At 40.8% G+C, this 25,567-nt stretch overlaps 1 long non-coding RNA gene across 8 annotated transcripts in view; it reads left to right on the top strand.

Moving 5' to 3' along the window:
* The window catches only part of LOC310904870, a 140,313-nt gene that overhangs the window by 59,440 nt on the left and 55,306 nt on the right, over positions 1 to 25,567 (top strand). For 6 of the 8 annotated variants that reach the window (XR_014588657.1, XR_014588658.1, XR_014588659.1 and 3 more), the window contains one exon: positions 1,071 to 1,253. The exons of 1 other annotated variant lie outside the window; for it this stretch is intronic. This is a non-coding gene — a long non-coding RNA (uncharacterized lncRNA). The remainder of the gene's footprint in view (positions 1 to 1,070; positions 1,254 to 25,567) is intronic. One more of the 8 variants, XR_014588661.1, reaches the window with a different exon arrangement.

Below are 25,567 nucleotides of genomic sequence, written 5' to 3'. Positions count from 1 at the left end.
GGCAATTACAGGCAAGGAAAATGTTTCGTAAATAGAAGAAAAAAAAAAGGAGTTTGTATGCTTAATGGTATACTGAGGTATGTGTGTCCTGTGTGTCCAAGAGATGCATTCTAGAAATCCCTTTCTTACTTGAAAAATAATAATACCAAAAAAAAAAAAGGTACTTGAGGCTCAACAATGGAAGAATTAGGGGACTCTGGAGTGTTTTCCATGAATTCTGTTTTTAGTCTTTCTTATTTGTAAAGACTTTGCCTTTTACCAGTCAGTCTCCTGAATTATTTAGCATGTATTTTATGCAAACAGCTTAAGAATATTGAATAAGGAAGCATTCCCCTCACCTTACCCAAACAAAAAAGATAATGTGTGTGACTTGGAAATAGATTTTATAACAGGTGTGGGTGACTAAAGTTGGTTTTAAGTTAAAAATGAAATAAAACTAAAAGCAAAAAACCACCCTTCTGATCCAGCTTGGTTGTGACCTGGCTCTAGAGTTGCCTCAATTCCGTTGATATTATGTTTTTTGTACTGACATTTCTGATCTGCTTGAAATTCACTGTAAACATCTAGAAAACCCCAAATCAGAGCAATCCACTATCCAGGATTTATCTGAACGTGATCAGGAGCAGATGGTGGAATTCCTCCATCTGTCTCCCCAAGCAGCCTACTTTGGCTGATGTTTGTAGCATGTGCAGTGCGCGGTGAGAGCGCTGGGCTCTCTGCTGAGCACGAGGTCTTTCAGAGGGTCCATGCTCTAAGGAAGTCAGTAAAGTCCTCAATCAGGTTGAGACAGATTTTTGTAGGTATCATCCGCAACATTAGCTGAACTAAGATGGTGATATCGGTGAGGTCAGTTTTGGCAGCTGTGAGCAGTAACCTCAACCCTGACCTGACTGGATCCAGAAAAGGATGCCTGTCTGTATGGTCTAATTTGTTAGGCAAAGTGACAGAGCATAATGGGATGGATACTATCTTGGTATCAGGATTAGGGAAACTTGAGTTGCGATTCCTATCTGGGGATTTTATGTAATGAGCGTTTGAATGTTCATGTTGGTTTTGTTTGTTTGCTTTAGGTGTGTCATGTTGAGATGCAATATGACCTGCTGCTATTGCCAGAGCATTCTGGACTGTGGATCATGAGCAGAGCATTCTGGACTGTGGATCATGAGCAGACAGAGCTATTTAACTTCAGTTTCACTCCTGAAGAAAGCTTTCCTGGATTTCAGGTGCCCTCCTGTCCTCTCCATTTCCTTTTGGTTAGTATACAGAAGTGCTCTCTGTATACTGTGGTGGTCCTTCTGAGGTCCTTGTTTCTCCTCATACAAAGTCTCAGGAGACGTGCCTTCTGCCTAGTGCAGGAGCTAATTAGGTTAATGGTGTTGTCTAAAGGAACCACAGACTTGGATCAAAGCAAAATAATGAGTTTCTGCTAGACCCACAAACACTTGGGTCTGATGTCCAAAGAAAGTTGGAAAAGAAGAACAGTAAAGGTTTTTCTTCCTCTAATTTTTAAAATTTTCATGTAAAGTCTCTGCAGCCCTTTGCAGAATTCAAAACAAATTTATTGTTTTAGATTAAGTTTTCATTATTTCTGTGCTGCTTAGACTGGCAATGACGTTTTCACATCCAACTAGCGTCTGAAAAGTGAGACTATTAAGAACAACTTTCAGGAAGTGATCACTGTTGCTATTGGAAATATCACAGGTATTGTCTCCCAACTTTGGAGAAATGTGCTTATGTGTCTTGAGTCTGCAGAATTTTCCTGGAAATGAACCAACAACAGAATTTCTCATGAGATTTCTCTTATATCCTGGCAAGCTTCTTTCCTGGAGTGTGTTTGCAGGCCCCACAGGAAGAAGCCGATGAGAACAGTAACAAAATCTCAGGGAAAATAGACATGTAAACTCTGAGATTAATTCTGAGGGAAGACGTGGGTTGAGTTTAGTTTATTAACCCAATTCAGTCATTCATACACTTACAATTCTATCTAGAAAAGGGCCAAGCATGAGTCAGTTACCTGAAACTGCAGAGGGTAGTCTGTCTCTGTTCAATGGATTTCAGTTCTGTTTCAGTCTACAGAATTGCTGCTTAGTTGATAAGCTTTTTTGCAAAATCTAAATGGTTTTCCTGCACCACCTGTACTCTGCATCTCGGGATTTGCAAAAATATTTGAAATTTTCTGTGCTGCAAATCTGGTCAAAAATAGTTACTGATGTTTCTGACTTGAGTGGGAGACAGGAACTGAATGGTACACAAAAACACGATAAGTAATTTTCATCAGTGAGAAGTAGAACTGTAAGCAGTAAGTCCTTCAGTTCTAGTGGATAGTTAATAAGAGGCCTGAGGAAGTAAGATGTATGGATTGCTAGAATAGATGACTAAATAAATATTCATGGCAGTCTAATGTGAAACACATGCATTCTTATTTATTCTGTGCTTACAGACATGCAAAGCACAAATTTCCTTCTGTTCTGAATGAAAATGTTTCAAAGTAAACAAAACAGTATAGGAAGTGGAGTGTAACATTTAGGAAAGACAAAACAGACAGGGAAATGAGATGGATAAAGGTGCTCTTAAGGAAGTTTAGTAGCCATTTTGAAAAAAATAGAATTGAGGAGACAGAAATAAAACACCAATGATGACATTTGTGCTGTTGTGCCCGTGGTAGATACCCCAAGCACAACAATACAGAGTTGAGATTCAGATGAGCCAAAAGGTAAATAGCTTTCAGCCCACTGGTAAGGAGGCGAGCACTGACTATGGGATCAGCCCAGCAGAGGCAATGGTATACTGATGACTAGGCAGAGAGAAAGAACCAGGGTTGAAACCACTGGCAGCTCACATAGAAGAGAATGGCATAAATCAGTGCCTGCCATGTGGGATAGTGGAGCGGTCACAGTAACAGTGCTCCATCCTGTTAATTGGAATTTATGGGGTGCTCAGCCACATGAGGAAAACACTGATAGACTTCAGAGTGAATGCAAGGGTACTGGGAATCCTGTGACCATGTACAGGGCAGGAGCAAAGGAAAGCTGGCATGGAGACCAAATGATGGATGTGGGTTAGGAGCATTTGGGAGCTGCAGAATGTCATGCTGAGAGGCAGCGATGTGACAGTAATCTTACCTGTGAAACCGACTACTGCAGAGCCACCAGCAAAGAAATAAGGGCTTACCTGAAATGATTGAATATTGGTAGGTGGATTCTTATAAGCAGAATGTAGAGTTAGGAGGGTGAAATACTCATAAAGGGGACCATATGGAGTGTGTTGTCATGAATCAGAAAAATTTGCAGTGCTTCTGCAACACGGTTCAGAGGTGAGATGTGTAGTGGATTGTACCGCAGGCATGGCTGTTCTAACAGTGAAACAAAAAACCTATCTAAAAAAATGTTCCGCTCTAAGGTATGTGCTGCAGTTAAGATCCATGTTTTCTCAGTGGTATGACAGGCAGTAATACTGTGTCTGCTTCACAGCTGATGAATACCAGGCTCACAGTTTGTGTGGAGAATTATCTCCTGAAACTTTCTCTTAGGTCATCTGCACCAAGGCTCAGGTATGACACAGAAGAAAAATACTAGTTCTTGACGCTGATCTGGAGCCAGTTCAAGTCACAATTGCATGTCTTTCCATTGCTATACCTCTGGGTTTGGATCAGACCCAATCATAGGAAAGCTGAGGGCATGAAACAAAACCAGCATGGTGACATGGATCCCGTTTTGCAGACAACTACAAGCTAAAGAAAGTTCAGTTCAAGAATAGATCTAGCGTGTGTACAAACAAGTCTGAATTCCTACTCAAGAGAATTACTTTGGCAAATGTGTTTTGTTTGAGAGGAAAAGGCACTGGTTTAGCTGCATTTTAAGTGGGTCCAGATGAACCAATACTCAAGGCGTCTTTGATAGCTGAAGATGTTTGTAACTTGACCCTCAGTGATAATTATGAAAATTGTACTCATTTTTGTTCCAGTGCTTGAAGACTAAAAACAACTCCTTAACTTTTGGATGTTCAAAACGTAAAATAGGCTCAAATTAAGTGTAGCTTCATCAACATTTTGGGACTGGAATGAAGAGTTTCTGACTGATTTGCATAGTCCAGTGTTAAATAATGCATAAATATGCCTAATGTTTACAGGGTGGGTGCTTGCTGGGCTACAGTCACAAGACTGATCTAGATTTTGTGGGAGCTTGACCACCATCTCCCTTGTGTATTGAAGGAAGTGCTTTAAGGCAATAGAAAAATCACTTTTAGCTGCTCCAGTTTCTTTTTTCTGGACTTTTTTCCTAGTGTATATTAAAATTATATCAGATCTGAGAAATGGAAACAGTAGTGAGAGCACAATTTGAATGTTAATAGGATTTTAGTTTTCTCTGCACTTTTCTTGTGCAAGTGTTCTTTGCAAGGATTGCGAATGAGGGAAGTACAACCACGCCATTTGTTGTGAGTGTATCTAACGTAACAAAACAAAAGAAGGTAGTGTTACTTTAGGTGTGAACATGAACTATATTTACTAAATATTCTGAAGAGACAAGTTCAAACAGGAGGAAAAGGCGTAAGGACACCAGAGGCATTCTGATCAAGAAGATAGGCTTAAGCAGAGATCTCTCCTTGTACTCAGAGAACAGTGAGAAAGCAGTCTTGATTTTTCTTACCATCACAATGTGTCAAGGGCAGTGAGCACACTTTGTCTCTTGATTTTTACAGGCAGTGCTGACATGAGCAGAATATTATTAGGGAGGACTGGAATACTATTAGCATATATATATATATATATATTATATATATTTTTTTTTCCCCTCCAAATCCTGTGTGTGATTTCTGTTTGGGAATCCAGTGCAGAACACTACATGTTTATTAGTGCATCAGCTTATTGTAAGCCACAAGGTAATGGACAGATCCTGCTTCTCAGAGGCTTTGTACACTAGAGGCATAGACAATCCTTCACGAAAGAGGAAAGATGATGCAAAGCTGTCAGCTGTACGTAAAAATTACCCCCAAATTGCAGAGAGCAGATGGCTGTTAATGGCAAGTGTTTTTAACATAGCTTTATTGTCCCATATTGGGACATTAACTTGTCTCTTTGGTTTTTTAAAAAAGTCACTTTGTAAAAATGACACCTTGGCATGACTTGTATTTTTCCTGTTTGGTTTCCATGTCATGTTTTGCTCAGATATGCTTGCCCAATTTTCTACAGTTGATGTGCTCAGCAAGCCATTAGTGCATATTCTTTCAGTTTCATACATTCTCAGTGATCAGTAACAAAAAAACAACAGTTTTGAAGGACTGCAATGAGTAATTGCTGTGCTTTGTTGGACTGATTCTGACTGCAAAGTAAGAGTACATGCTGCATGTTTCCACATGCTGAGCTGATATTTACAGGACTAAATACACAGCACCAAACTTGCTCAGACAAGCAAATGTGATAACAGAAGAAATGGAGAGAAAAATACATATGGAACACCCTTAGCTTTTCTGTTTTGTTAACTGCAGGTTGAAAGCTAGCTTTTGGGTGATTAAACTTTTCATTTGGTTATTAAGTGATAGACATCTTGCTGAACTCAAGCATGCTGCTACAAGCACAGGAAGAGTGCTTATTTAAAGCAGACACAAAGGATTGCACAAAGAGACCCTTAAACAAAACACAAGTGTCAGCAAAACTAAACAAAGTAATCACACAGAATTTAAGACAGATAGAGGCAGGCAGTAAATTGATGACAGATCCTGAATAATCCTTTAGAAAAGTCACCCTGGTGAGTTGGGAAATCTGTTTATTTGTTACAGTTTCTTATCTTTTCTCAACAGGGAATCTAGGAAACCTCCATATTGCAGCCACTGTGTTTGCTAGGATGGACTTGAAAGTTGTTAGATGAAGTATGGGCAGCAGTGTCCCTGCAGCAGTTGTAGTGCTTTAGGTGTGTGCTCCCTGGAGATTTCAGACGAAAGAGATACAGCCCAGCAGAGGTGCTGGATTCAGTGCAGTGTTGGGTTTGGCTAGTTCAGTCTGCTTTGCTGTTTGATCTGCGCTGTCTGAACTACCTCATGCATTTCAGTGCTGTGTTACATGCTGCCCATTAGGAAGTGCTGCCAGGCCCACCACAAAGTGGGGTGATGGCTGAGACAGCACAGGTTGGAGCTTTGTGTTACCATGCTTATGCTACAGAGGGTTTGCTCTGAGCTGTCATGAGCAGAAGAGCCTTGCAGGCATCTTGTGGGGTCAATGTGATACTGGGAGCCAGAGGATCTTAGCCAGGGCTCTGCCCTTCCCTTACTGTGTAAAAAAATCATTCAACTTTTCTGTGACTCAATTTTCCTCCTAAGTGAAGGGGTGATGGTATTTGCTATGAGGCCCGTGGATAAGAAACACTATACAAATATCCAGTTCTATTTCTTTTGTTTTGGATTTTGGACCTGGGAAAAGTCACATAGCTGGTGATTACTCTGTAACCAGTTCTTCCCTGTCATGAATAAAATAGTAGTCAGCTTCTTGAAAATCATCCAGCTTCCCTCTTCCTGCCAGTCTCAGCTTCTATTCTTCTCTCCAGAGCTCTTGGCTCAGTCATTAATCACGCCAGGGTTTCGCCAGTTGCAACATGCAGCTCCTCTTGAGTTGGAATGGGAGGAAGGCTCCAAGAAGGTGGCAAGGAGGGAGGGAGAGAATAGTCACTGCAGAGGACAGAGAACTAATAACAAATACCATCCCACAATCTGAGTCTTTCTCCCTCCCCCTGACAAGTTAAGAAAATGAAGAAAATGGAGGAGAATGGTTGGAGGCAGTAGGTGAAGGATTGTGGGACTGAGAGATGGTTTGGCAGTTGCTCCAAGAATTGGTGCGGAGTAGGAAAGAGGCATTTCTTTGTCAACAGTCTTTGAGGTACATTACCAGTAAAAATCTGGAAAACAGTAAATTGATTAGAACTGTAAGACCACTGAGAAATTTACTGAACTGACGTCACAGTAGCCTCCTTTCCAGGAAAGCAGCTCATCTTGAGCTCATTCTGCCTGGATGGAAAAAACAAGCCTTTGAGATAATTAACAAGTTTCTACATTTTTATTTTTATTTCTTTTTTTTGGTCTTAACTTAAGGCCCATCTACTTTTGTGTTTCCATTGCCAAATTTCAGTTCCAGCGAGTAGCTGACATGGAAGGATAGCGTCTATGTTGTATCATATTGAGACTGAATAAAGCAAGATGAAGGCAATAATCAGTGCATTTCCTTGTTCTGCACTAGAAATAATTGTACAGCTGTCAAATTCTCACTCAGGAAAACAGATTCAGGACACTGCAGCAGTGAATATGTATTTGCCAGAGTAACAGCTGTCAAATTCTCAGAAAACAAACCCATACAGTGCAGGAATAGATCTCCGTTGCCTAGGATAACTCAATTTGTATGTGCACCTTTGTATTTTCTTCTACTTTGAAAACATCTGCTCCTATTTCATTGATCAGTAGAAGTTGATTTTTTTTTTTTTTGGGCGTATGGGCATGAAGTTGTTTTATGCAGCCTATATAACAACAGGAGAGAATCTATAGTGGCACCAATGACCCAAATAACATAACTTTAATGGAGTGTTCCTGGACTATTTTAATATTGGCATTTTTAGTTACGTCTCCTTTTTTGCAATTCAGTCACTGACTTGTAATAGTGGAGTAGTTACTGTTGAAACAAGTGCTGAAAACTGATCAAAATAAAAGGGTGGAAACAGTTGCACATACAAATGCTTTGGTTCCAGAGCTTTAAATCAAATCAAATGGGGAATCAAATTTTCCAGTCACTAAATTCAGTGGAAAGATCTGTGTGACCTATGCTGCTATATAGATTTTGGAATCATTAGGAAACCTAATTCTTCTAACAAAGTATAATCTTTTCCTTTCATTATGCTGTACCATAGCTAGCAGGGTTTTTTACTGGCTCTACCTAAAATGATTAGTTTTATTTATTTATTTATTTCCCAGTAGCATTATAGCTGCATGTTTTGTTTTAGTCTTTGGAATATTGGTCAGTTTAAAAATTTGAAAAGTATGCTTTTGAATCAGTGGGATGTTTATTTATACTACGACTCCAATCCTTATGTACTTTATAAATACTGTTTCAATACAGCCCAGGATATGGCTTTTTTTTTTCTTTTTCCTTTTTTTTTTTTCCTATAGTTAAAGATTTGAGGGATCCCCCTATTTGTATCCATAAAAGTATTCTTTTCACACCAAATTGGATTCTGTAGTTTTTAATGAGTAATCAACCTGGCATTTCATTGAGCTGTTGCTTCCTAAGAAGATTTTGCAGTTTACAAAAATTTTACAAATTTTACCAGTATAAAATTAAAATAGTAAACTGTAATCCCTTTCTATGAAAGGATTTCTATAAAGAAGCTTGTGCATCCATCTTTTATTATGCATTTAATTTTTCTGTAGTCTAGCAGAAACAAAGAGTTCTTGGCCATAATCCCCAGAGCCAGGTGGTGTACAAGTTCAGGTGGGGATGCGACGAGAGGCAGCCATGAGGTACAGATGAGGGGTGGAGCGGGTGGAAGGACTCAAGAAAACTTGGTCAGGCTGTAAAATATGCAATTATGGTAGCTCATCTGTGGTTAAAATCATGAATCTTTCAATTTTATGGCAATAAGAACAGGAGGCAGTTGGTGCTTAAAAATATACATAACGCAATATCATTCTGCATAATGTATGTATACTGCTTACCTTTTAAATATATTTAAATTGGGGTTTGAAAAATAAAGTAGAAACAAATTCATTGCCACGTCAGAAAAGAAAAAAAAACATAAAGATGGTACCATTCTGCAGATGTTGATTGCCAATCGTATGATGAAATCCGAAACAGTTTTTGCTGCCTGTGGTAAAGCATGCTGTGCATGCAGTTTAAAGGTTCTGGTTAGTATGGTGTCAGTTCTTTACAGGAACTAATATAGAGCTGATTCCAAACTGTAAAACAAGGAACAGCGCTGGTAGGTGTATGCCAATCTAGAAGTTTCTGTCAGATGGCAGCAAGAATGTGGCTGTTCAGGTCCTGCTGGAGACTTCAGCTGGTCAGCCACAGAGTATCCGAAACTGTTGGGATCCCGTTCTGCCAGAGCCTATCAGGTACCTTAAAGGAGGCTGTAGCGAGGTGGGGGTTGGTCTATTCTCCCACGTGCCTGGTGACAGGACAAGGGGGAATGGGCTAAAGTTGCACCAGGGGAGGTTTAGGTTGGGTATTAGGAAGAACTTCTTTACTGAAAGGGTTGTTAGGCATTGGAATGGGCTGCCCAGGGAAGTGGTTGAGTCACCATCCCTGGAGGTCTTTAAAAGACGTTTAGATGTAGAGCTTAGTGATATGGTTTAGTGAAGGACTTGTTAGTGTTAGGTCAGAGGTTGGACTAGATGATCTTGGAGGTCTCTTCCAACCTAGATGATTCTGTGAAAAAGATTTCATCAAGGTAACCGTCAGGCAACTGTATCCAACTGCTAACATGTAATTTAAAAAGAATAGGAAGTTATGATTATGCATTAATATCTTCATTAGGTCATTTACTGAGCCCAGACCTGAAACCGTGGGTGTCAAAGGAATTCTTTCTTCATCTGGTTTCAGTGGATTTTAGCTCAGACTCTGTGGTATGTTTCAAGCCCTCTGCTTTTATTACGTCAGTCTGCTTGCCTATGAAGTAGCTGTCTGAAGGAGGTGTCTGAGGCTATAAAATACTAATTTCATTTTTTTTTGAGTTATGAAGATATTAGCATAAAAATGATGCTATTTTAGTTTAATTCAGAAGGAAGGTGAAAACAGAAACCAAATTTCAGGTAACGTGTGTGGGTAGGTTGCATTCCAAAAAAAAAAAATTTAAAAAAATCAGTAATTATGTACGTGGATTTGAGTTCATGGCAAACATTTGTTGTGTGAAATAGGGAAAGTAATATGGTTCTAAAAGTGGGACAAGTTATTCTAAAATTCTAAAAGTTGAATAATAATAAAATTGCAAAGCCATTGTTCTTCTATAACCTAAAAATTCTAAAAATACGGGCCAAATTAATTATTGCTGCAGTAGGTATTGCATGTTGGATCACCTGAGACGAGAGTGATACTAGTTAGTGCAATTCCCCTTCTCTCAAAGGAATAATTGCCAAACTCCTTTGTTGAGTTGTAACACCTGAGTATGCTTGATCCAGCTTAAGCATCTCCTTAGACAAATTAAAAGCTTTGCAGCTAGTTTGTGTAGCTTGGACTTGCTAGGGATGCTTTGCAATAATACTCTGTGATGTTACAAAAAGAATTAGATGTTTTTTGTCTGGAAAAATCAGGGCTTAGACAATATTACTTAGACCTTTTATGAGGTTTTCATTGGAACAAAAGGATAATGTCCTATCCCGCTCCTACTTAAACATTTTAGGGGGATGTTTTTCTACCTGCTGTTGTTTGAACACCTGGGCGGTTTACAGAAGCAAAGCAAAGTATAGCCAATGACAGTGCAGTGGTGATGGCAGGGAGAGCATCCATCCAGTGTTTAAAAAGCAATGCCTTTAAAAAGCCATGCAAAATACTTTTAAATATATAGGCAGTGTTATTTTCTTGCAACTACTTGTTACTTAAGGACAAAGTCAGTGTGGAAATATATTGCTGAGGTCGCTGCTCTGAACCAGAAAATGCCAGAGTTGCTACTGATAGGAACTTGTTGCTTACATGGCTGCACAAGCTGCTTGTCAGGAACAAAGCAGGAAAGGGCCTCTGCCTCCAAGAACTTGTAGTCAGGACAGACAAGAAAAACGTTGGACCACTGCAGTGCTGCATATAGCATGCAAATGTGATCATGGAGAATTAAATGCAGCACCAGCCCAGCACCTCATTTACTGGGCAGTCGTGTCTGCAGAAGTGGAGAACAGAAGTCTGATTTTATTTTTATTTTTTTGGCATAACATTTCAAATTCTCTTTAAATATTTTTCATAAGAATTTTGGCAGAAGTGTAGAAGCTCTGCTGGTGATTAACCTGCCTGAGGGAGCTACAGACTGGAGCTAGCTGGGAGCTTTCTGACAAAATATTTTTCCATCAGAAAAGGCAGATTCATTGATACTAAATTATTTTGCAAAAACATCAGTTTTAGTGACTTTCATGAGATGCGTTCTGACAGGCTTCATGACTGATTTCATGGCTCCCGGTGAGCTGTGAGGTCTGTGGCTCTAGGATAGCCTTGACATGCTGGATGCATCCAGAGATCCCTGAAAACCTCGCATATGCCATGGGTGCTTTGAGGGCTTCTGGGCAGTGTGCCACACAAGTGGAAGTACAGGATCTGAGATTCCCAAGTTCTGTGGATTCTTGCTGTCTTATGGCTCCCAGGCCTTCAGGCTCCTTGTCGGTTCACTGGGGCTGACGTGGCGGGGGATGCCCAGCAGCACTTGCAGCCAGTGCTGAGCAAAGAGTCTTGGAGCCACAGAGATGGTGCTTTCAGGCTCAACTGTGTTCTGAAATTATGTAAATGAAGCACTGATTATTTAGAAGAGATCGCTTAAAAAGTTCCCTTCTGCGGGGAATGTCGCTAGCTGTATTGCACAGGGGAGCACACTGCCTGTCCCCTGCTTGGGGAATTGCCTGAAGACAGGGAGGCATCTGCACTGTGGCTGCCAGACCTCGGGCTGCATCAGGGCTGTGCTACAGGTGCCTGGGGCTGTGCCCACTGCTCATGGCACAGGCACGGGCACAGGTGATGCCTCAGACTAGATTCAATATGTTCGATATTGTAGGGAAGCAACTGGCTCTGCTGACATTGAAACAGTAGTTTTATTCATAACGTTTTGGTTCCAAAGGGAAGTCTTTATGTGGGAGTACTGTGCATAAATTACCTGTGTGTGTACAAACAAGTAAAACTTAAAGACATACATTTATCTACCTAAATGTCACTTTCAGTGCGATACAGGATCCACAGATCCTTCAGGCAGATGTCAGCATCAGCAGAGTTGTGGTGGCTTCTTTCTTATGTATTGCACTCACATTGTCAGGAGGAATGGCTATGATGTGGATTCTGAAGTGGTCTTTTTAAAACCTCAGTATCGCATTCTAAGTCGTTTCTATTTTAAGAAACATAGATAGTGGTGTTGTCTTAGATGCTGTGGAGCACTGTAATACTGGAGCACACTGAAGGCTGAGGGTTAATTTCGGCAGTTGAAAGCCCTCAGGACTCTTGGAGGACAAAAATAGTCATTTGATAGATGTTGTGAGTCCGTGTGACCTGTGCAAGTGTTTATATGGCCGTATGCTTTAGAATGGCACTTGGTTTTACAATGCAAAAGTTCAGACACATGTAACTGGCCACAGGGAGAGATTTTTAAAGATAAAAATACCAGTGAAGTTATCCTGTGCTTGCTGACTTCTAGATGAAGTATCATCAGTGAAAGTTAAATTCCTGGCTGCAATTTGGTGCCTTTGGCAGTCTCCCTATAGACTTTTAGCAGTTCACATTTTGATGTTTGCTGAGAGCGCTCAAGGGTTTGCCTGTTTCTCCTGATGTGAAATCGCTGCAGTCAGAGATGCAGAGGTAAAATAGGAAAAGAGTCAAATGAATGTTGATTGCTTCTGAGAAATAATTCCACACTGACTTGCTGAAGGTTCAGTGCATATTAGCTGCAGTGCAGTGGCATGACGGACTGGTAAATATCACTTACTGAGCCCATCATTCATTGTGGAAGAGGACCTGGACCATGCAAATCGGATGATGCTGTGTTTGAAAACCAGGCAGCCCATAATTTTAATCTGTTAAAAAGGGATTACAAATGACATCAATGAAATACAGTGTCAATTCTTTGCAAGATGTCTTTTCTCTGCAACAGAAGCTGGAAGCACAGCCCACCAGCAGGCACTGAACGCCTACGTTGAGGCTCTCACAAACTTTGATCTCTTTTCAGAACTGAGCCTAAGACAATGTCCCACTGGAAACCAAAGAGACAGAACTACTTTGCCAGGCAGAGACTTAAACCTTCCCACACGTGTTTATTAATGTGAACAGGCTAATACAGCTGTATTAACATCATAATGTTCAGGAGCCAACAAACTTGTTTGAAGACCGTCCAGGGCTTGCTGGACACACTTGACTCACTGTTTCTTTCTGTAGCAAAGTCACTATTATGACATTAGAACAAGATATTCAATATTTTCTACTTCAATTGATAGATATTTTTAAATAATTAAAATATGTTTTCTTAGAAACCAACAGGGAGAAAATCCAGTTCAAAGCCACCACTTTCTCCTTACCAAATTCCACTGTGCATTGTCCACTGCTCAGGACTATGAAAAGGATCACTCACTTTTCCTAATAATCAGGCTTGCTAAAATGCATTGAAGACTGCCTGCAAGCTGTGTAGTGTTAAATTTACTTCGTTTTGGAAAGAGCTGAATCTAAGCAGTGTGTGTGTGACTGGATTAATCAAAATCTGTTTTGTAGAATTGAAGGAAGCACCTGTAATGTAAGTTTTGAGTGCATCTAGCAGTAAAGCCTCTTTCCCAGTTTCTTCTTAAAAATATCATATACTTGTGTTTGAAGTTAGACCTTTAAAAAAACAACAAAAAAAAAACAAAAAACAAAAAACAGAAAGTGCCTGAATAAGAAGCAAAGAGTCCCAGTTCCCTAGATTTCCCTTAATTAATCTTACATTCCCTAAACTGTATTCTGGGCTTGTAGGGAGACCATCTGAAAGTGGAGCATTTCTAATGCCAGCAGTACCCAAGTCAGTGTCACAGAAATTGATGTGAGCTCTGTATCACTGTGATACTCTCCTGTCCCTTGCAGGGATTTGGGGATAGACAGTTATTAAGTGTGACTGGGAAATGAAATTTAAGGAGCGATCAGTTCAATGGCTACTTTTTGCTAGAGGCATGGTATGTAGTTGGTTGACCTAGGCAAAGAAAAAGCAAAAATCACCCTGACAGCATGCAATATATCAAAGTACAGAATTTCTACTGTGACTAAATCCTATCCAAAAGCTCCTTGATAATTAAAAGGATATGCTTCCATTGCCAATCTGCTCTATTAATAATAGTCTAATCCTATTCATAAATTTACCTTTCCAAATTAATTTAATTAGGTATGAAAATACTGACTGCTCCATCACCACATTTAAGATCCTTTCTTGCGAACCTTAACTCATATAAATGTCATTCAAATCCATGTGAGTACTGAGCATGAGTAAGCCTTATCTGCATGAGAAAAAAAAATTCTGGGTAAGACCTGTAACTGTTTTGACTGGGAGGTATTGCCAAGATTTCTAAGCATGGAGTAGTAGTAGGACACCAAATACATACAGATAAATTGTTCCCCAAAATAGCTGTTGTGGGTGTTTTATTTGAAGTGGGAACACAAGTAAATATGACCTGGGGGAACTTGTATCTATTTTTATGTGGGCTACTCTAGCAGAAATCAAGTGCTTGTTATATAGCACATAGACACCTACTCAGCCATCAGCTTCTCTGGTGCATAATTGTACATTCATGTGCAGATCTGAAGGTTTTTACACTTTTTACAATTGCATCATTCTCGACCTTTTAGTAACTTTGGGGTTATGTAACTTTAACTGTACTCAGGCTGAGAAACCTTCATTCAGCCTCTTCTGCTCCTAGTGCTGTTGGAGTCCTGACTGCCTGTTACAGTTTGGCTTGTCCAGTAGACAAGCCAAGTTTGGCTTGGCAGTAGACCTGAGTCTGGGACCTGGCGTGCTTGAACAGTCCAGTGGTCCCTGTCTGAAGGTACTTCAGACTTAAACCAGGAAGGCAGAATAAGGGGACAAGAAGATATATCTGTATGACTGGTTCTTGTGGAACAGTGAACAGCTATGTTGCAAAATACTCAGGAAGACTGATTAGCCATGCCCAGGCAGAAGCATCATGCTAACATGACTCTGTTGCTTTTAGGATCTGAACTAGCTGTGAAGGAGGTGGGCAGAGATTGAGTCATGTTTCTCTGCTTGGATCCACCCTGTACGGTGAGACACACCTGGTATTGCAGGGAAGAGCTGCCTACCCCACGTCACGCAGCGCGGCTCTGTCTGCAAGAGCACCTGACTCTCCTGTTCTGTTGGGTGCCGTACCTGCTCAGCCTCTTGTCTCCATCAGTGACTCACATTGCACTTTATCATCAGCTTGGCTTGTGGCGAGCACTCCACTGAACTTCTTGCCTTCTCTCAGAGCCCCAAATGGTTTAAATGTTGTGCTAATATTCTTTGTGGTGGAGACAAGTTCTTGAAATAGCTTGAGATTATCCAGTTTGGGTCTCTGTTCTTCTAGTTCACCTTACCATGCTGTTTGGGGTGGCTCAGTTTGTAATATTATTGCATAACTTCCAAGATTAATGAAAAAAAACAACAACAACAATAATATATCTTCAAACACAAGTTACACTATTCCTGTATTTGGCAAATCCCCTCTGTCCACACAGGATTCCCACGGTCAGTGATAAGACTAACTGAACCTACAGATTTTAAGAGCAGAGAACAAAATAGGCATTGTGGTAAATATCTCAGTGAGAGATGTAAAAGTTCAAGTATTACCAGCAGAGGCTTATCTGCAGCACACCATGTAAGCACCCAATTGCTAGGTTATTTCTGACTGTGTCACGTATTGCATCATTTTAATTGCTAACACTTCGGCATTTTCATTTGCTTTCCAAGAGGAAAGCAGCAGAGCCAGCTCTGGGCTTGGGAAGAACAAGCTACTGCCTACTTCATCAGCCTGCAGCTGCCTGCTGGGTCTGCCTGGGGCTGAGGAGATGGAGATCAGCTTTTTTGGCTTGTGCAGCACTTCTCCCTCCTGACTGCACAGGGAAGGGATGGAAGGAGTGGCAAGGTGGGGAGCAGTTTTACTGCACCAACAGCAGCGCCTCTCTGAAGCAGTTGCTATCACCTTCCCCATCAGCATACACCAGGGAGAGAAAACCCTTCCCTTTCTGCTGCCCTTCCTTTCCTCTTCTGTCCTGTACAAGCAGCACTTTGCCTCATTGCCTCCTCTTATGCCCACTGACCCAAGAAGGTGGCAGGAGAGAGGGGACTCACAGGTGGGTTGCAGGAGGGAAAAGGCATTGGAAGGTGACGGGAGATAGACCCTCCTTCCCATAACCATACTCCTGCCTGCAGGACTTGGAGGCCTCTCACAGTTTCCCTCACACTTTATTGCATCCTGGTGGTCTCTCTCCCTCTCTTTCAGGACTTTTCCAAAATATTCTTCCTGTACATATCCTCTCGGTTGGCCTAACAAATCACTGCCCCTTTCATGTTCACTGGGGCCATCCCCCATAACCTGCAATGCTCAGCCACAGTTTTCCCAGAGCCCTGCTGGCTGTCCCAGCATCCCATACCTTCCAGGCTGGCCAGAAACTGGTCTGCCTCTGTCTGCCTCTTGAGGACCCACCCTGCTGTGGCTAGCCCAAAGTTAGGGAAGTCCTTCATCTGAGAACTCTTATCCAGATAGCCTGTTTTCTGAATAAAGATATGTTTTTCACAATTGTGTTAATCCTTTTGAAGGTGTTTTCTACCTCACAGTTAAATTTGACTTGTAATTGCAAAGTGAATGAGCTTTGTCCAGGTGGTGGATGTTCAGAGAATAAAATTGCTTGCTGGGGCAGTCTTCCTTCATAAAACCGGGGGTTTTAAAACCTGGGATTATATCTGAAACAACTAGAGATACTGGTGAAAAAATACAGTATTAGCAATTGGAAATGCTCTTATTCACGACTGTGATAAGTGTTTAGGAAAACAGAGATCTTAAGGGAAGAAAGTAAGATGGAAAAGTTTGTGGGCCAAGATAAAGGCAGGGATATCACTTACCAGCAACCATCATTGCCAGAACAGCCTCAGTTTGTAAAAATAAAAATTGTCAATTAAGGTAGATAGAGTTGGATGGCGAGAAACAAACACCAAAACATCTCCCCATACCCTTTTTCCCAGGTTCAACTTTGTTCCTTCATCCTGCCCCACCTCCAAGTGGTTCAGGGGTGGGCAGTGAGGGTTTGCAATCAGTCTATAGCAGTTCTCTCCTCTGCTCTGTCCTCTTCACACTTCACTCCTGCTCCAGCGTGGGTCCTCTCCATGGGCTGCAGTCCCTCAGGATAAACCTGCTCCAGTGTGGGCTCTGCAGAGGAACCTCTGCTCCAGCCCTTGGAGCACCTCCTCCTGCCTGAGTGGGCTGCTGCCCACACTTTCTCCTCGCCCCTCACGGCTGTGCTGCCTTTCCTCAAGCAGGTTTCCACAGAGGCCCCTAGTGGGCTCAGCTGTGCCGTGTTGGGCAGCTATGGAGCCTGCCCAAACCGGCCAGAAGCGGCTGTGCCCAGCATGTGGCAGCCCTGGCCTCTTCTCAAGGAGGCCAACCCCCTGCTGCCAAAACCTGGGCAAGGACACCCAATGCACATGGATGCTGGAGAAACACGTCTACAATTGCTGAATGTGCAGATTGGCAAACTCAAGAGGTATTTGGCTGCTAACAGTTTGGTTTAGGAACTGCCTGCTTGCTTCTGAGAAAAGCTGGACTTGATAACTATTGCCAAGAATATCTACTTGTAACCAGCTAAATACCGCCCTGGGGAGCTGTGGGAAAGAAACGCTGACCGAAGGGTGCCAGGTCACCTCCAGGGACACCCAGTCCTGGAGGGAAGGTCCTTTGTGCAGAGAGGCCTTCACCACACAGGCTTTTTGTGCCTCTTCCTCGTCACCAGTCAGGAGCTGAGAGGGTGGGAGTGAGCAGCAGGCCGTGCATGTCCGCTGCGTGTGGTTAGTCCCACAATTAGATGTTACTGCTGAAGCGAGTGAAACAGGCCTCTTGGCAGCAAGTCCAGCTTGACTTCGTTGAATTGGTGAGGGCTCTAACTGCTGGCAAGGTCATCAGTGAATGTGTCACTAGGCATAGAGCTTGTTCTGGGTGGATCGACAGTCACTCCCTCAACGATGAGCCATGGTGACCTGTGCCTGTTGCCCAGCATTGCTGGGAGAAGATGGCTACAAAACAGCATATTTGTGGAGATAGTGTTGCTGCAAGGTGCTTATCAACATCCTGAATGTGATGACAGCAAAAAAGCTGCTATATTGCTTTCTGTTCTGGTTACGTTTCTGAAACATGGGTGGAACAGCAAGAGGGGTACTGGCTGTGTAATGCCACCGCTTTTCCTCCAGTTGTTGTGCCCAATTCTTTAATTTTTGCCGCATCAGATTTACCAAAAGCCATTTTTCATTAAGTGCAGCAAAGAAGTGCAGTCCTTCATGTACACAGCAGATTTCAGTAGGAAAGTACATGTACCATAGATCAGGGAGCACGCTTTATAGCACCAGAACATACCAAATGCAACTGGAGCATATAGGGAGTATTTGAACACTGAGGTAGCCAGGGGAAGATTGCTTACTCAAATGGATATTGACTATTTCTCTTGCCTCCCTATCTTATCAGAACTATGTTTTACTTGCTCAGTCTTACTTTTATTGTGTCGTTTTCTCACCACCTCCTACCTGTCTCTTTCCCACCTCTGAATATATCGCATATTTTGTTTTCTATAAACTACAACATTGCCCTTTCCTGAATTTGCATGCCCTCACTTGATGTTTTTGGACCTGGATGGTAAAAACTATGTTCTGTAGCTTTACATATATCCTGCAGAGAAAATATGCTGGGATGTTACAACCTGTTATTTCTGCTCCCTAGCTTGTATGGGCTGTGAGATGAGTTTAAAGGTGGTCCTTTCACTATTGTGGATGCATGGTCTGTTCTCATTTCTGGCACAGACATCGATGGGAATAAGTCATTCACGGTCATGCTCTTAAAAGAGCTCTCTGCTTTTCCTTAGCCACTTAAATGTGGTAGCTGGCTGTATCCAGCAACCACAATAGGAGCTTTGAATCCTTTTGAAAATTTTCATTTTAGTACTTCCCCTTTTTTAAGGAGGCATTCTGAGGCATTTGGAAGTGGCAGCTACAATAATGGTGAACTAATAAAAATGGTGGCATCTTCAAAGTCCTGAAATGAATTTAGAGAGTTCAGCAAGGTTCCCTCTCATAGCCGTTTGTTGTGAGAGGATTAAAACTTAAATGACTCAAGAGGCTGTTAGGAAGGCAGAGCAAAATGCAGCATTTTTCGAAACAGGAAGTAGAGCAGAACAATTACTGTTTAATGATACTGGAATTGGAAAATGTATGATGAAGCAGGAGTGTCAAGTTTACTGTGCAGATTGCTACTAGGGCAGGATGCTTTTTGGCAGAGTTTACCCAATTTCTGTTTTTCTGCTTATACGTCTATCCTGGCGATACAAAAGTAAAAGCTAATCCAATTCTTGGAATCCCCCATTTCTCCCTCCCTTTGCCAATCTAAGGCTTGTTCACGGTGTTGCTTCAGTTTTTCCGCTTCATGGCCAGCAAGATGGTGCTCTTGACATAACAGAATGCTGCAACCCCTTACAGGCTAGTTGCTGCCATGGGATAGTCCTCATTAGGTGAAATAACCCAGAGGTTGTCACTGCATTGCAGCTTATCCTTTGACTATGCTGCCTTTACTTAAGCAGCATTGGTTAAGACAGATTTTTTCTTGCTTTGAAGATCATTATATCAAATATCAGTCAAACTAATATCAAAATTTCTTAGCACAATTAGTGGCTGAAAAGACAGCACAGGACCCCAACTTCCACAAGATTAAAATATCATTATTTGTTTTCCAATAACCTCATCCAATTTGACATCAAGATTAGCTTCATCTGAACCACACATAATCTCCTGTTTTACTTTTTATTTTCTCTTGTATTTTCTTTCCATGTAACCTAAAAACCTGATTTTAAATTTTGCCCTCAGTAAGGTATGTTTTCCAGGCATTTTATTTAAAAAATTGATCATTTTCCATGGTAGTTTTGAAAAACAAGTCTATTTTGAAATTCTTCTATGTGTACTAGCTTAAATCATCTGCATCTGTCTGTGTTTACTGTTCATTCACTTGGTGTATTTATGTGGAAAGAAATTTTCTATCCTTAAAAACATATCTATGCCATCTTCAGGTCTTCTACATAAAGTTATAATCCTTTGCATGTGACATTGCAGTTTGGTGCACAGATGATGATGACATCTTCAGCAGAAGCCTGGCTTCAACTGGGGAATCAATGCTTTGAGCAGACGAGGTCTCAGAAGACAGGTGTTCAGCCTGAGTGGGAATTTTTATAATAAAGATTGACAGATGAGAAAATACAGAGATTTAGGGTATATGGTGTGTGAGCCGTATGTGCAGGCAAAGTGTGCCATGATTATTCATCCCTTCTTGAAACCTTCTGCAGGTTAAAAAATGCTCTTAATTCAAAGTGAAATGGATTTTGAATATTTGAAGTATGCTAAATTGTTCAGGCAGGCACTTAACAGTGATGTTCCTATTCACTTCTGCACTGACACTGCCCTACCCAATTAACAATGCAGGCAGGATGACCACAGGGTTTTTTTCCCTCTAGGATGGCTGGTGCTTTTGGCCATTTTTGCCTTTTGTTGCAGCTTTTCTATACTGTGTCTTTTTCCATTTTCATCTGACTTCTTGTTGTAGCTCTGTGGTTTTCCTGAACAGTATTTTGTAGTCCCGATTTTTACACAGTGATTCTAGAGGTTCAGTGTGCTCTTTCAAAATCATAGCCAGCTTAGATCTGGCGGAAGCCTTGAAAAAAAAAAAAAGTAAAAAAAAAGTGGTGTCTTTTTGTCAGGTTTATTTTCAAGAGAGCGAAGACTTGCAGTGAATATTATTGTGGAATTGAAATGTAAATGTCCGTTTCCTTTCTATAATCCCTTGGAAGAAAATGAACTGTACTTTACATTAGCTTTTGCACAGGCATATTGTGCTTGGGAATTTACCAGCTCTCTGGAGAGAATTGCCTTTAGTTTAAATCAGAACACCACACTGTTACTGGGTCTCCCATAATTCTGACAGTGAAATACACCCACGTCCGCAAAGAAGCAGATTTTTCTTCATTGTCACCAAGCTCAGTTAGTGCCTCTTGTTTACTGGAGAGAGAAGCCAGACTTGCTAAAAAAAGTTGTGATGTTTAGCAGCATTAGTTATAGTCACTACATCACCCTGTTGCCTTGCTTTCTGCCTTTGCTCGCTGACAAATGACAGAGTCGTACAAGCAATGTGTAATTTTGCTCTGTTTTGATAAGGGCAGGATCTAAGTGAAAAAACATTTTTCAAGTCAATGCAAGCAAGTCATTGACTAAGAAAAGGAGTCAGTGCATTCAGGTAACGCAATACAAGCTCACTCTCTTATTTCTAAACTAAGGTTTAAACATACTTGAATGGTTTCATATTTTGAACTAGGTGATGCAGCTTTGATTTAAAGAGATGGGGAACTGCCACTTCTGCAGTGACACCTGCTATCCTGTGTGTCTTTTCTGTGTGTTGTGCACAAAGATAGCTTTGGTCTAGCAGCCATTTCACAGAACCCAGTGTAGTGCTGGATCCTACAAACACACAAAGTTGAAAGAGATCTGATGCTGATACAAGGCAATGCCCTCTTCTTTTTTACTTTACAGGCTGATCCTCAAGGTATTCCTTATACACTGATAACTTTTTGTTTCTCTGCATGTGTTTGCTACAGCAAAGGTTGGGTTTAAGATGGGACTCAGGGTGAGAGAGTAAAAAGGTTTAAAGAGTACTTCTGAATTGAAACTTTGGGGATTTTTTTTAGGGACTAGTTATTGAAGGGGTCAGGAATCCAGCTTATTACTTGCAGAGTTAAAAGAGGCTGCTGTGAACCGAAGTCTATACCTATGTTCTGTTTTCTGTAGTGGTAGGTTGTCTTAGGGCTATTGTAGGGTTAGATTTAGGATTAAAGTTTGGGACTGTGGTGCTGAAAGTGTCTTAGGAAAATGAAGCCCCTTATGTTTTACTCCAAGGACTGATTTTTCTGGCCTAAATTAATGTTTGCTTTGGTTTTGGATTTTGGAAAATTGACAAAGTTTTGGAAAATCAGGGTTTAAGATTCCAGTTTATTGTTGGGTTCTGGAGAGTACACAAAGGTAGGAGGTGGCTGGTGCAGTAAGTGCTAATGTCAGCATTTCCTGAGTTTGGGGAACAGTTCTGTGGGTATATCTGAGGATATAGCTAAGTGCTAAGGAGATGACTTGGATTTTTTTTTTTTTTAAAGCCATGCTAGCTGACTAGGTAAAAATACTGGCTTCTCTGCATCCAATCTAAGGATTGTACCGTGCTTATTCCTATCTCATCGGATGATCTTTAGCCCGAGGAAAAAGCGAGGAACCAAATGACAGCTGTGGCTTTTCAAAGTCATAAAAGAGGAAAATATGTGTGTGTGTACTTATTTATTTATTTCTCTCTCCCTGTTCTGTATTTTATGCTGAGGCTATGAAGCTTATTGAACTTTTTTTTGAGCCCTTAAGGTATATCCAATGTCACTCAGACATCAAAGCTCCAGAGCTGAAATGGAAAGAGAACAACCAAATTGCATTTAAAGGTTAATAAAATAATGCTTGTGTTTTCTGTTGTCACAGAATACTAAAAAGCAAAACATTACCTTCATGTTTACAAAGGCAAACAGAAAATAGAGAAATGTGAAGTCAGATATGATTAGCTTAGCCTTTGTTCTAAAAATGATACGTCCTTATGTTATATCAGGGACAGGATGGGTTCTTGAAACTGTACATTTTTGTTTTGCCAGATACTAAATGATCTCAGTGGCCACTGATAACTCTATTGTAATTTATGAGAGTTTATTACTTCTAATTTAAAACTAAATGTTTAATACAAGAATTTCCTATCTTTTTTTTCTTTGGGAATCTGGCTGGCTTTTGTGTGAGTAAAGCTGCTTGAGTATCATCCTTATACTTCACATATGGGCTATGCTTATAGTAGGCTCAAAGAGTAAATTGAGGTTATAGCCACACAACAGAATTGCATGAGTACAATCAGCCACCTTGACTCGTATGGCTGAGTTTAACTTTGGTCTTGCTCTGTCCTCAAAGCACAGATGCAGTTCTGCAGGAGCAGCAGAGGAGCGAACAGAGCTTGCAACTTGGAAGCTATACAGTGTGTGAAAACAAGTTAAACTCCTTGAAGACTTACTGGTCCTTTTAAAGTTTTATACTCCTCTGATACATTTTGAGTCCGGTACAGCAGCTAAACGTTTCTTTCCTATGGCTTGTTACTCTGCAGGCCAAAAACCCCACATCACTCAGCGTGATCAGGCTCCTCCAGGACTTTCAGTAGTGTCACTCACATTATTCATGAAACAGAGGTCACTGAAGTTTAGGAGAGCAGAAAGTATTAGTAGAGTGATCACAGCTTGTGAATTCCGCTGAATTAGTTGAAATTCCTCCTGTGGTGAGGTCCTAGTACCAGTCTGACTTACTCAGTAGCCCTTGGGTCTTGCTTAAATAAAAGAAAGAAAAAAACACATCATGGTAGCTTGGAGGCCCAGCTGAGTCCAGTAAGGAGAATACTGGCAAAATATGCAATGCATTTAATACTGATTCTTTTTTCCCAGGAGTATTTTAAAGTGATCTGTTATGTGCATCTGCTTGTTCTGTTTCTGTTTCTTAGCCTGAGATTCCTCACACAGGAGGCAATAACCCTGCATCATGTTAGATCATATCATGTCACATTGAATGTTGACCTTGGCTGACATAATGTGACATGCTACAGTTGAAGTAATGTAATGCGAGCCAATGTATCATGTGTTTAATGTTAATCTGAAGTTATTATCTGTGAACATAGCAAAAGGTTTGGATAGCGTGTTGTATGGATCTGCACCCTTTTCCTCAGGCAGTCTGAACTGCATGAGTTTGAGCTAACGACCAAAAACAACAGAGAGGAAGAAGCAGGGCAAATGCTAGACAAGCGTTTCCATGACAGTTAGTAATAAAGATAGTAATGAGTTTAGTATGGGTCTGCTGCTAATCTTCTAAAAGAGACTCTATACCCCTTGACACCTCCATAACCAGGATAGAAGTGTGAGCACTCAGTGGGAGCACCGGACATCAATTCATTGCATTCTTTGGAGTTTTCGATAGAGAAATCTGTCTGAGTAGATTTGTTGCTGTAGGAATTGCTGAATATATTTATTGATGTTACTCTAGGTAAAAGTTAATATAAATGCTGGGCCCTATGAAATTAATCATTTTTATAAGATTTCGTATGTTCATGTTCCTGCTTAATCTCTTAACCTAATGCCAAATTGTGCCCAATACTATGTAGGTGGATCTGTTTTTTTTTTTTTTTTTTTCCTAGAGAGATTTAGAGAAAATACTATGTATTGCCTTGGAAGGTATTTTGTAAATTATATGTCAGATTAAAGCATGCCTGTAAAGTAATTGTTTGACTTTAAATCTTTTAAAAATAATGTTCAGTGCTAGAATTGTCTATTGTTGTTTCTTCAATGGATTAGCAGTGCTCAGAGCCTGTTTCTGTTTCTCCCATCAAGTGTCCCTGTAACAGGATGATGTTCTTTAATGCGATCATTGGCTGGCTGACTTCTTTTTGCTGCCTTCATTCTTACTCAACTAGTTCTAACTGACAGGGAATATTGTTCTTGACTTGTTGTTAGGCCAATATTTTCAGTCCTTTGTACTTACAAATTAGCCTTCTAAAGATGTAATTGTGCATCTGCTTTGGTGAAAGTACTAAGCAACCCAAGCCGGAAACATTTTGGAAATGAGCTGAGTGTATCTAGTGGCCTAATTTGATGAATGTTGGCATACTAATGTGCTACAGATGATAATCAAACATTGGTTTTTTATCAAATAGGGGAAAAAGGGACTCAAAAAAGGCACCTGAGCACACAGGATTTTTGAGTGCCGTAAATCTTGAATGCCATAAATCAGGGTTTGGAGTACTTTAGTGCTCCTAATAAGAAAAATGGATGGAAGCTTTATCTTCTTCCTTTGGAGGAAATGACTTTCCTTACTCTGAACTGCCCTTTGATCATAGGTCAGTGCTGCATTCTTGGCTATACTGAGCCCCATCATGCTCACACTGAAAATAACTAAAACTTCCCATTACCTCTAGGAGCACAGGTCTAGGCCATAGCTAATAGAGTAGCAGTGTTAGTGGGTGAAACTTTCTCCTATGTAATCTGAAAATCCTCAAGACTTTCCTAATTAAAATTATTTAATGAAAACTACTCTATGTCTTATGTCCTCTTAGTTTTCTCTATTTCAGTTAATCTTTAAAACCGCCGGCTGGTGATAGAAATATTTGCAAAAGTTCATAGTAGAAAGAGCAGCACAGCCGTTGCCTAATAAGATGAAGTAAAGGATGATAATTTGTCATCGTCACTGCCAATGTCCTAAACAAGTAATTAAAAAGAAAGAAAATTATATGTTTTCTCTCAGTCTAACTAGACTCAGATATGTTGCAGACTTCCCCCACCCAGGTTTAACTAGCAAGCAGCCGGAAGAAGGTAACGGTGCAGTCTGAGCGCAGTGCTGTGAGGTATTGTGGGGCCTCAATCAAAACACAAGAGATGAAGCAGCATAGCAACAAATTTGCAAAGAAAGTAAAGGCTTTTTTAGTCACATAGATTTCCTGCCTTCTATTTAAAACAACATCAGGAGATGGACAAATTCATTTATTTTGGCAGAATTAAGGAGAC

The sequence above is a fragment of the Anser anser genome, assembly GCF_964211835.1.
Source record: "Anser anser genome assembly, chromosome: 10".
In the NCBI taxonomy this organism is placed as follows: Eukaryota; Metazoa; Chordata; class Aves; order Anseriformes; family Anatidae; genus Anser; species Anser anser.
Note: the sequence above shows the minus strand (reverse complement) of the source record. Positions and strands in the feature narration are given on the sequence as shown.